Raw genomic sequence first — 11,538 nt, forward strand, 5'->3', positions numbered from 1 at the left:
AAAATTTTACTATATACACATCTATCTACATCATTAAAATGATAACCATTTGATTTTAAAACACCATCAAATTTTTCATGCCATTGTTTAGGACTGTTTTAAACCATATAATGATTTAATTAGTCTACATACTTTATTTTCCTTTTAAAATCTTATAATCCTCGGGTTGTTCCATATATATTTCTTCTTCTAAGTCTCCATTCAGGAAGCAGTCTTAACGTCCATCTGGTGTACCACCGGTTTATATATGGAGGCTATCGCTATTAAGACCACGATAGTTGTAATTCTAGTTACGGAGAGTATGTATCAAAGTAATCTATTCCTTCTTTGTTTAAAGCCTTTCGCTACCAACCTAGCCTTAAACTTATCAATAGTCCCATCTGGTTTTAGTTTCTTCTAAACACCCATTTACAACCTATTGGTTTATTTCTTGTGGTATGGTCTACAATTTTTCAAATGTTATTGGATATAATAGATTCTAACTCATCATTTATTACGCTTCCTTCCAAAAGGTTACATCGGAGAATTAATTGCTTCTATATAGGTTGTAGGATCATCTTCTACTAAGACGGTGAAAAACCATCTTCTAGGTTAGTTTCTCTTCTAACCTAAGACCTTTTCTTGGTTGTATCTCTTCTACTATTTCTCGTATGCATTTTTACTAGTAGACGCAATATCGATTCATTGATTTCCTCTATTCCTATAGATTTAGATTTCATAGGGAATACGTTCTCAAAGAACTCTGCAATTCTATGATTGTATTAGGATCTAGAATATTATCCTTAGTTTTAAAACTAGAAACCTATACGTTGCACTGTTTTGTGTGTAACCTATAAATATCAATCGGTTGTTTTAGGACCTAACTTTCTTTTCTTAGTTTCAGTAATCCTACTTTAGCAAGATACCCCCACACTTTAATATATTTCTAACTAGGAACATGATTCTTCCAAAGTTCATATGGTGTTTGTTCGGAAGATTAGAAGGAATCCTATTTAGAATATAACAAGCGGATAGAATTGCTTCTCCCTACATATTTGAGGGTAAGCTGAACTATTTAACATAGCATTCATCATCTCTTTTAGAGTTCTATTCTTACGTTCGCTATTCCATTTCCAATTGGTGTATAAGGAGTTCCAGTCTTCGTGAACTATTCCATTCTTTTCACATAATTCTCTAAATTGAGAAGATTCATATTCACCTCCTCTATCTGTTCTAAGTCTTTTAATTTTTATATTTAACTGATTTTCAACTTCAATTTTGTATTTAGAAAAAGTATTTAAAGCTTCATCTTTGTTCCTTAACAGATAGACTCTAGTAAACCTAGAGTAATCATCTACAAAAGTTATGTAATATCTTTTTCCACCTCTAGACATGTGATTTCTAAAATCACCTAAGTTGCTGTGTATTAACTCTAATAGAACAGATGATCTTTCTATTTGTTTAAAGGGTTTTCTAATGAATTTTGATTCGACACATGTTTCACATTTGTCAAATTCTTCATTAGATATATTAGGTAATAAACCTAATCTTTTCATTTTCTTCAAAGATGCTATATTCACATGACCTAATCTACTATGTTATAGATAAAAAGGTTCAACGATATAAACAGAACTAAATGTCTTCTTATTATTATCATCGGATACATTTATAATGAATAAACCATCGCTACAGTACCCTTTACCAACAAAAGTTCCATTCTTAGTCATTACAAGCTTATCTGAATCAAATACTAACTTAACACCAGCCTTATTGAGGAGTGAACCAGAGACCAAGTTTCTTCTATTGTCGGGCACATGTAGGACATCATTCAACATCAGAGTCTTTCCAGAAGTGAGTTTTTCCCTACAACTGGAGACGTTCTAGCATTACCCATGAACACCTGTTCATCATCTCCTGATACTTGATAGGAGGTAAACATGCTACGATCCTTGCACACGTGCCTAGTTGCACCAGTGTCTAGTACCCACTCCAAGTTGTTTACAAGGAAGACTTCTGACACCACAGCTACTATCATGTCAGACTCATTGTTTCTGTAAAATTAGTTTATTGCTTATCTTTGTTTTTCTTAAGCTTCAGGTTTTGACATGATGCCCATGCTTTCCACAATTGCACTTCCCTTTTTCTTGAATTGATTATTTGCATTCTTCTTTTTGAGCTAACATTCATTTGCATAATGTCCAGGTTTGCCACGATTGGATTTGATTGCCCTTTTTCTTATTATTTGCCCGACTTGATTCCACAAGATTCGCCTTTGAATCTATCTCATTTTTATTTTCTTTTTGGTCTCTGATTCTATTGGCCTCCTCTATTCGTATATGTACGATAATGGTTTCCAAAGAAATACCGTTCTTTTTATGTTTCATTTTATTCTTATATTCTTTCCAGGAGGGCGGTAACTTTTCTATTAGTGCTCCTGAAAAAAACACTTCATCCAACTTAATTCCTTCTGTCGATAGTTCATGAACTAAACTTTGAAAATCATGAATCTGATTTGTGATAGGTTTATCGTCTGTCATTTCATAATGAAGGAAATTAGCAATTGCATGTTTCTTAGCGCCTGCATCTTCTAATATGTATTTCTTTTCCAAAGCAGTCCATATGTCTTTAGCAGACACGTAAGAAGCATACACGTCATATAGTTCGTTGGATAAAGAGTTTAGAATATAATTTTTACAATTATTTTCATCTGTTACTTCAGTTGATTTGTTGGATCTATAATAAATGATTCTGAATAATATGTATGAAACTTATATGGTGGTGAGCGAACATCTTTGTTTCCACCGTTTAAATGATTGTCAAATGAACGGTTCGATTTTGGCTAACTCCGACAAAATTTTATCCTAAAAATTAAACAATTGTTTTTAATTCAACAATTCGATTTCAAGATTGTTGGAATATTTAGTTGAATTAAATAGACTATTAAAAATCAAGAACCAAAAAGGAAAATAAATTTTGAGAAGAAGAACTTATTGAATGAGTCGAGGGAGGTGAGTCACTCGGCTTGAAATCGAATTTGCTCCTTTAGATAAGGTTTCAAGCATGATTTCCCGAGCAATCGACCTCCGATACAACGACTATGACCGGTCCGTGCACTCACGTACACGGGCTCGAACCACTTGCGGTTTAATCCGAAAGTGCTGAGTGACTCGCGATGAACTCAGTAGAAAATTACTTAAAACCGAATATCAGAAAGCGTTTTATAAGAGAAGAATTTTTCGTATATTAGAAAAGAGAATCGGTAGTCTTTATATAGACTCAAGTGGTGCATAAGCACCCTTTACAAAAGGTTAGGTCGTTGGGTTTAAACCCAACAAATGCGACCAACCAGAACGGAATCTCTCTGGTTTAAAATGAAAAGGCGCAAGTGCGAGTACACACGCACAAAATACATGCGAGTACCCATACACACAAACACCGAGTATACACATTCATGGCACTGTTTGGACACACCCCCATTTAGCATTCCCAAATCGAATGTCGTCGTCAACGCCTTGCCGTTGCCCAATGTTTCGATTCGTCATTTCAAGGAAGCCCACTTACTCGGACTCGGCTGCTTACGCACCAAGCTCGGCTCGAAAACAGGCTTTCGGCTCGGCTCGCGAATTAAATGATCAAGCATAGATTAGAGCTTTGGCATAGCACAACAAATTCACATGCCCAATTTTCATGCCATACATACTATCTTATATACAAGATAGTTTACCTTTTCAAATCCGATGTGGGACCCACAACACAAAAATACTACAACTTTTCAAAATTGGAGGGAAATTACCGAAAATTTGAAAATTCAAATTTTAATGCTATTTTAAAACAAAATACAACAAGAATTCCCATGAGAAAGCAATCCCCTCCATCTATCAGGTGAGCACTAACTATACGTTGAACATGGACTGTTGGCCATCCTTTTTTAACCACCCATTTTCTCCAGCAATACGTGAGACCTGATAAGTATAAACCATCCTACCATCATGTATGTATCTCATGATCCATATCGTCCATCCGTTTTACCAGCTCATGTTACTGCATGACCCCAAGATTGAAGCATATCCAAAACTTAAGTGGACCACACCAAAGGAAACAGTGTTAATTGAATGCCGACAGTTGAAAACTTTTCAAGGGCCATAGAAATTTTGAATCAAGCTGATATCTGTGCCTTCCCTTCATCATGTTTGTGTGACCTTATGAACAGGTTGGACCCTATGAAGGTTTCAGCAAGACACTGTTTCCTGTGGAGCTTTGAATATGCTTTAATTTTGAGCTTGTGCCCTAAAATGATCTGGATGGATGGCATGGATAACACATCCACTTCTAGCCTACACTGGGTTCTACCCAATTAATGGTATAGATCTCACGCATTCATGTCATGTTTACATAGGTGGGGACCGCAGCACTCACTGCATCCTATAGCATGCATGTCTCCCAATGTCTTCATGGTGAACAAGGTTTACAGTTTGGACCGGCATGGATCATCGGAAACCAGCATGTATAGCCTGATATGTGTTGTTATTGGCAATGAAGGTCGGGTCCTAGGCTCTCTAGGAGACAAGGTGCATTTCAACACGGAGATCATGGGTGCAAGTACTCGTGTGATTTGTAAAAAGCCAATGAAGGATGTGGTTGTATGGTGTGGGCCATACATATATCTTCTATTTTAATTAATATAGTACATGTATTGTTGTAATATCTCAAACTGACGCAGGGAAGGATGTGAGGTCGAGCACTATCTTCCTCAAGGGGATAACTGTTCTAAATCCACGGAACTTCTCTTGACTTATCAAAGAGACTTCTTGAATCCAGGCAGAAAAAGCCACATTGTTCTCCTAATTATTCTAAGCACTTTTCATGTTGGGTACAACGAAAGCCCAATGGATGAAGAATTATAAGCAAACTAAAACTTACTAATAAAAATGAAATTAAAATAGAGAAACGATCGTCGATCTGATGGTATTACGCAAAATCCGGCTTACGCAACCCGGCATAGCAGGTTGGTTGGCTAAAATAGCTCATCCTACCCCAAAATCATATATTTTACATCTGATAACTCATTCTAGTTTGCGAGATACATCCGTTTTTAAGTTCTGACGGTTTAGATCATCTCCGTCTATGATCAGGCCTTTTTTGGTCCATCGTGGCCATGAAATTATCCACGACCCGCTCTACATCATATATCCACCATAGAAGATACATTGATGTATCTACCATGTATTCATGTATGTGCAATAATTATTCGGTGCATGTAACCTTTCACTAAGAGTTGTCTAATGGATATATATATATATATATATATATATATATATATAAAAAAAATCTTAACCCATTTAAAATGAAGATATTCTTCTTTCCTCATTATAAGCATGTTAGCGTTTGAATTCTCCTTATGTCTTCAATAAGATTTAGAGATGATATGTTATCTTTTTAGCGGTGCAAAATTAGCAATAGACATCATTCTGTTATAAAAACTAAATAACAGATTCTGTAAGAATTTAGTTTCTACTAAATCCCAAAGATAGTATGCAAAGAGTCCTATTGCACCATTGAAAGGTATTGTCTTCGGGAAGCAGCATTGCAATGTGCCATTGAGCCGTAATTCTTCAAGCAGGTTATTACTTCATTGTGGATGCAATTGAAAGTTATGTTGGCATAGGATATAGAGGTCCAATTGTGTTAGCACAAAATATCTAAGCCATGCTATCAAATTACTCTATTTCATATTTGTCAAGAACCTTGGTACAATGTATACAGATGGATTGCTGCACCCGTGAGTAGTAAGATGCGGTTGATGATACATGTAGCATTTATAACACATGTGCACATGTAGGGCATTTGCACTTGAATGATTGATCACACATTTGGCACGTTTAACATGTGTGCACGGAATATTGTGTTTCCTACATATGCGAACTATAGACAAGTAAAGATGGTAATGGGCCGGATAACCATCCAACTAGGCTTGGACTTGGCCCGATCAATTTTTTGGTCTGGCTTGATCTGAAGTCATTTTAGCCCAACCCAACTTTATATGTACATGGGTCATATTCAACAAATATGTTCTTCTAATCCTTGATTAGATAATCCATCTGTTTTGAATTTGGACTATTGATTTTATTTATCAAAAAAGTCTATTTCTTTGTGCATGTATGGCCCACTTCATCAATGAATAAATTAAGAGCATTCGGGTGTGGAATAAAGATTTTATCAATTTTAGGCCACATTAGGTCAACCCTAGCCCTAACTGTTTTTGAAGCTTGGGATTAGGCCGCTTGATATGTTAGGCCCATGCCAAGCTCAGGCCTTGGCTCTTAAGTGTCGGGTTAAGCCCAGGCCAAGCTTAGTCCAATTTAAACCCAGCCACTTACCAACTCCATGGACAAGCTATCCTTATTATTATTCCACGTTTTATAGAAAAACATAAAATTCAAGTTTTGAAGGCACATTGTCCTTATTTTACTCCAGCGGTTCCTATATATAAATGGGTTTAACAAATCATGGACAAGCTATCTTAGCAATCAAAGTAATTTTGTGCTCGGACCATGGGTCTAAAGCATCAAACCGAGCTTGGCCCATTGCCAGTCCTAATGTAGGCGGACCACCGTCATGGTGGTGAATGACATGAAATCAGTAAAGACAAAACATCAGACTCGGGCGAGTCAAGAGTGACTCTACCGCGTATGGCTGAACCGGGCCAAACTCAACTGAGTCCAAATTGACTCAAACAACCCATGATCAATGACACCGAGTCCATCAGCGCATGGCCTGGGCCTTAAATCCAACTAAAGACCCAAGTCCTAGCTTGGGTGGGCTTAATTTAATACTTTTGATCTCACCCGTTGTTTGACCGGCAATGCAGGCCTGAACAAGCGTCCACACGACCCAGTTGAACCTTTGGTCATTTCGTTGGTATGTGTGACCCACCACATGAGCAATCGTACCCAATTACCAGGGAACAGTAAAGATCCCTTTGATTTAGAACATTGCCTACAAATGAGGCCCATGGTCCGGTCATCAAGGTCGTTGTCTTGGTCCATACAATGCATGTGCGATTCCCTTTTTATAAAGCTTTAAGATCTTACAATTGGGAAGATTTCATCTCCCATCTAAATTGGGTCCCATAATATCAATGGTCAGAATCAATGAACCATGGGCCCACCACGAGCTCATACTATGACATGATCCCAAAAATCATACACTCCAAAACTTTAAGTGGGCCACACATCAAAACCTTCTTGGGCCCATCGTGATGTTTATATGCTCATCCAACTGGTTCATAAGGTGAATTTCATTAGGATGAGATGAAAAAAAATCTAATATAACCTTGATCCAAAGCTTCCTTAGCCCAAGAAGGTTTTAATCATTGAAGGAGTGGACACATGTACACATCAAGGTTGGCCCCAGTAAGCTTTTTTGTTGCTGTTCTTTACATCCCAATCAAGTCATTACAATTTCGTGGTCTGTTACGTCTCTCTCTCGTACCTGGGTTTGGATGCATTATGAGGCAAACGGTGGTGACTGGCCATCTCTGACCTTCCAATTGCAGTGAGTTTTTTTGGTTGAATGTAGACCACTGGTGTAACTATTCCTTTAGCAGTACATTGATCGACTGGCCACAATGCCCACATTCCCTTTCCTTTGGGATCCGGCTTCCCACTCAGTGGCTCACCAGAAAATCAGTCTTGATTGTCACACTCCGAAATTCAGAAATAAAGTGTGTACTTGAGTTACAGACTGTGACTTGTATATAATGTATACTTAATCCAAATATTCATATTATTTTTTTCATAAGCATAATTTAAATATACTCTAAATCTATAAACTCAAACACTTATTAAGGCATTTCACATTCAATTATTTTAAACATTCATAAATATCAACCAATCAAAAGAATTAAAAAATCATTCAGCACATATGTTTCATATCTTCATATAGTATTAATTACTCTACAACCCACTTATTTGGAGATTTATTGAACCACTAGCTAAATAAATACTTTAAAATGTTTAAAATTATTAGCTACTCAACTATAATAAGCTCTGAAACATGATTAAAGAAATTAATATAAATTTAAGCCAATATGCTAGTGATTAAGTGCATTTAGCTCGTTTTCTTCAAGATATGGCCCCTGCCCTTTTGGATTATCCACTAGTTCAAAATTTTATCCTAAAAATTAAACAATTGTTTTATCTTCCACAAAATTTGTACGGTTTTTCTATCAATATAATGTCAGCTAGCTAGGCCCAGTGAGTGAATCCATCATGGTTAATGCACATCATAAATAAAGTAGAAAATGCATGAATGTTATGAGATGCATGGATGTGTGAATGTGGTTGATGAGTCCATTTGTTTGAGTTGGATTCCATTAACCAGCATCTCCCCTTTTGGGGTAGGCTTCCACTATCTTGATAAGCTTCCACATATTTTGGTATCTAGGGATGGTCCCTAGGTCACTCGGTACTGTAAGTACATATAGGTCTTCTAAGGAGAGCCTCTAGGGAAACAATGCAGGTACGCTCTGCAAGGCATGGATAGATGAAAATGATTGATGTATCATATTAATAATTTATCACATATGGCATAATGTTTTAGTAATAGCATTTTAGCGTAAATATATTCATCAAAAAAATCATACAAGCAATTAAAGTGAACATAACAATCAAATGACTACTCTAATCACAACAGAGAGAAAACATGTTGTGATCACTCACCTGAAATCCGGTGATGTGGATTCCGAAATGTTATCCCCAAGATCAATCAATTTGCAATCACCTAAATAACATAATTCAAATTATATTTCTATTGGTGTATGTTTGTGTAATCAACCCACCTATAGTTAGTCAATTTCTCCAAATCTGAAATTCATACATGTATCAAACCATTGATCTCGATTTTGTCCTCCATATAGTTTTAGATTGATTCATTTTCAATGTGAAGCCCACTTTAATTAACCACAGTGTTCTTACCATCCAAGCATTCCATGAAAATCAAGGATTATTACTAATTTACATCATGAAATTAAAATATTGAAGTTTCAATTGAACACAACATTCTAGCGGATTGTCGATCAATCATGCAGCATCCCGAATTTTCATGACGCGAGTACATACTCATGATGAGAATTCCGGGTGTTAGTGAAATAAATGAATGAATACTTCATAATTGCACTTTTTTTTCTTTTTCAAATCACATTAACGAATGTACCCATTCATGAAAATAAAACCAAACATATTATAAATCTTATTCCATTTAAATATAAAAGTTCAACTAATCATTTAATACTCACTAAGGTGAGAGTTTATTACAAATATCCAAATTCATAGCATGAAACGTAAATATAGCTAAATTAAAATAAAAACATCGACAACATAATCCCACGTCACTCGTAGTCTTTCATAGGGAGATCATGGATCACCCCATATCTTCAACCTATACATCATTTGTATCATCTGTATAGTTGGAAATGATCAATGCCCTACTCATAGTGATAGAGCAGGGCATCGGACCGAGTCGGATCAGATTGGGTCCAACCCGATTCAATCCGAAATATAAGCAGGCTGATCCGAACTCGATCCGATCCGGGACCGGGTTCAGGAGATCTGACTCGATCCGATCCGTTTCGCATTTGGACTAACCCGAACCGAGTCCGACTCGGTCAGGGAAACCGAGTCGGATCGGGTTGGGCACGATTCAGATCAAAGTTTTTAACGGTAAAAATCATTATCCTTGCTGCTATTTTTGGTGTGGTCCACTTGAGCCTTATATATGATTCAACTTTTTTTCAAATGCTCTAAAATGATCACCAAGATTGGATAAACAGTATGGATATAATAAATACATCATTGTGGGGCCCATGTAATTACAATTCGGAGCTCGAGGCGCACACTCCACTCACCTTTGCACGACACATGGTGTAGACGTGCTGTGCACGAAAGCACAGTGGTGGTGGCGAAATCGGATTGCATACTAAGTTACTCAGTACTCTTTTATCGTACTGAGTAAACTCAGTTAGGCTTACTATGAATGTATGAGGGTTAAATCCACACCATCCATCCATTGTTCTAGCTCATTTTAGTGGTCGATTCCAAAAAAGAAGTATGCCCAAAGATCAAGTGGAACACAACACAGAAAACAATGGGAATAGTGACTTCCACCGTTGAAACCTTAGTAGGGCCAACAGTGATGTTTATTTGTCATCCAACCTGTTCATAAGATCAGACAAACATGTCATGTATGAAGTGAAAACACAAATACCATCTTGATCGAAAACTTTTGTGGGCCCAAGAAATTTTCAACGATAGAATTTCAATTCATATTGTTTCCCGTGGTGAGGTTCACTTGAGATTTTGATACACCTAATTTTTGGGCTCAAGTCTTCAAATTATTTTTTAAAATGGATGGACAGAGTAGACAAAACATGTAAATCAAGGTAGACCCCACAAAGTATACTCAGCACGCTTAGGGTACTGAGTTACTCAGTACGCAATCCACTTCTGGCGATGGCTTGCTTAGTAAGAAAGCACACCGCGTGCATAATGCATTGCACTGTATTCACATTAGCAAGTTCTGTGGATTTGAACATGGCCCATGGGGTATGTGTTATATCCAAACCGTTCATGCATTAGGCGAGCTCGTCTTAAGGCTTGAGACGAAAAATAAGACAGGTCTAACTATCAAGTGAACTACACGAATTGTTTAAGGTGAAAATCATTATCTCTGCCACTATTTGTGGCGTGGTCCAAATGATCTTTGGATATTATTCATTTTTTAGATAATGCTCCATAATGATATCTAAAAATATATAAATGGTGTAGATATAATAAATACATCACTGTGGGTCCCATATAACTTTTATCTCCTTTGAACCGTTCGTACAACCCGGAGTTCAAGGAGCGCCAGACGTCACTTCTTCACATCGCAGGACGCGGATCGCAAGTATTCCAGGTGGGGCCCATTGCGATGTTCGTGAGAAATCAAACCCTTCCATTTGTTTTTCAATCTCATTTTAGGACACGTGAGAAAAAATAATGTGGATCCAAAACTCAAATGGCCCACAAGAGATGAAAAAGTGGGAATTTATTTTTCACCATTGAAATATTTATATGGCCATCAAAATTTTGTATCGGTATAGGTTTTTGGTTTTTGGTGTTTTCACTTCATCCCAGTAAAAATGACCTTATAAGCAGTTTGGATGACATATAAACATCAAGACAGATCCTAAGAAAGTTTCAACGGTAGGAATTCCTTTTCCACTATTTCGTCTTGTATGGCCCAATCGAGTTTTGGATCCTCCTAATTTTTGGTCACATATACTAAAATGAGCTCAAAAAATGGATGGACGGGTTGGATTTATTACAAACATTACAGCGGGACCCACTTAACATCCCAAGCAAGAACGTGAAAGGCTTGTTATCGTCAGGGAGCTCTGCTCGAGGCACCTCGAGCCATGTGAAGATGTATTGGCTACTCCCCATCCCACCCATCAAAGATGGTAAGTCGGTGCTCTATGAGCCCCACCATGATGTATTTACTTCATCCATGTCGTCCATC

Source organism: Magnolia sinica, chromosome 3 (assembly GCF_029962835.1).
Source record: "Magnolia sinica isolate HGM2019 chromosome 3, MsV1, whole genome shotgun sequence".
Classification (NCBI taxonomy): domain Eukaryota; kingdom Viridiplantae; phylum Streptophyta; class Magnoliopsida; order Magnoliales; family Magnoliaceae; genus Magnolia; species Magnolia sinica.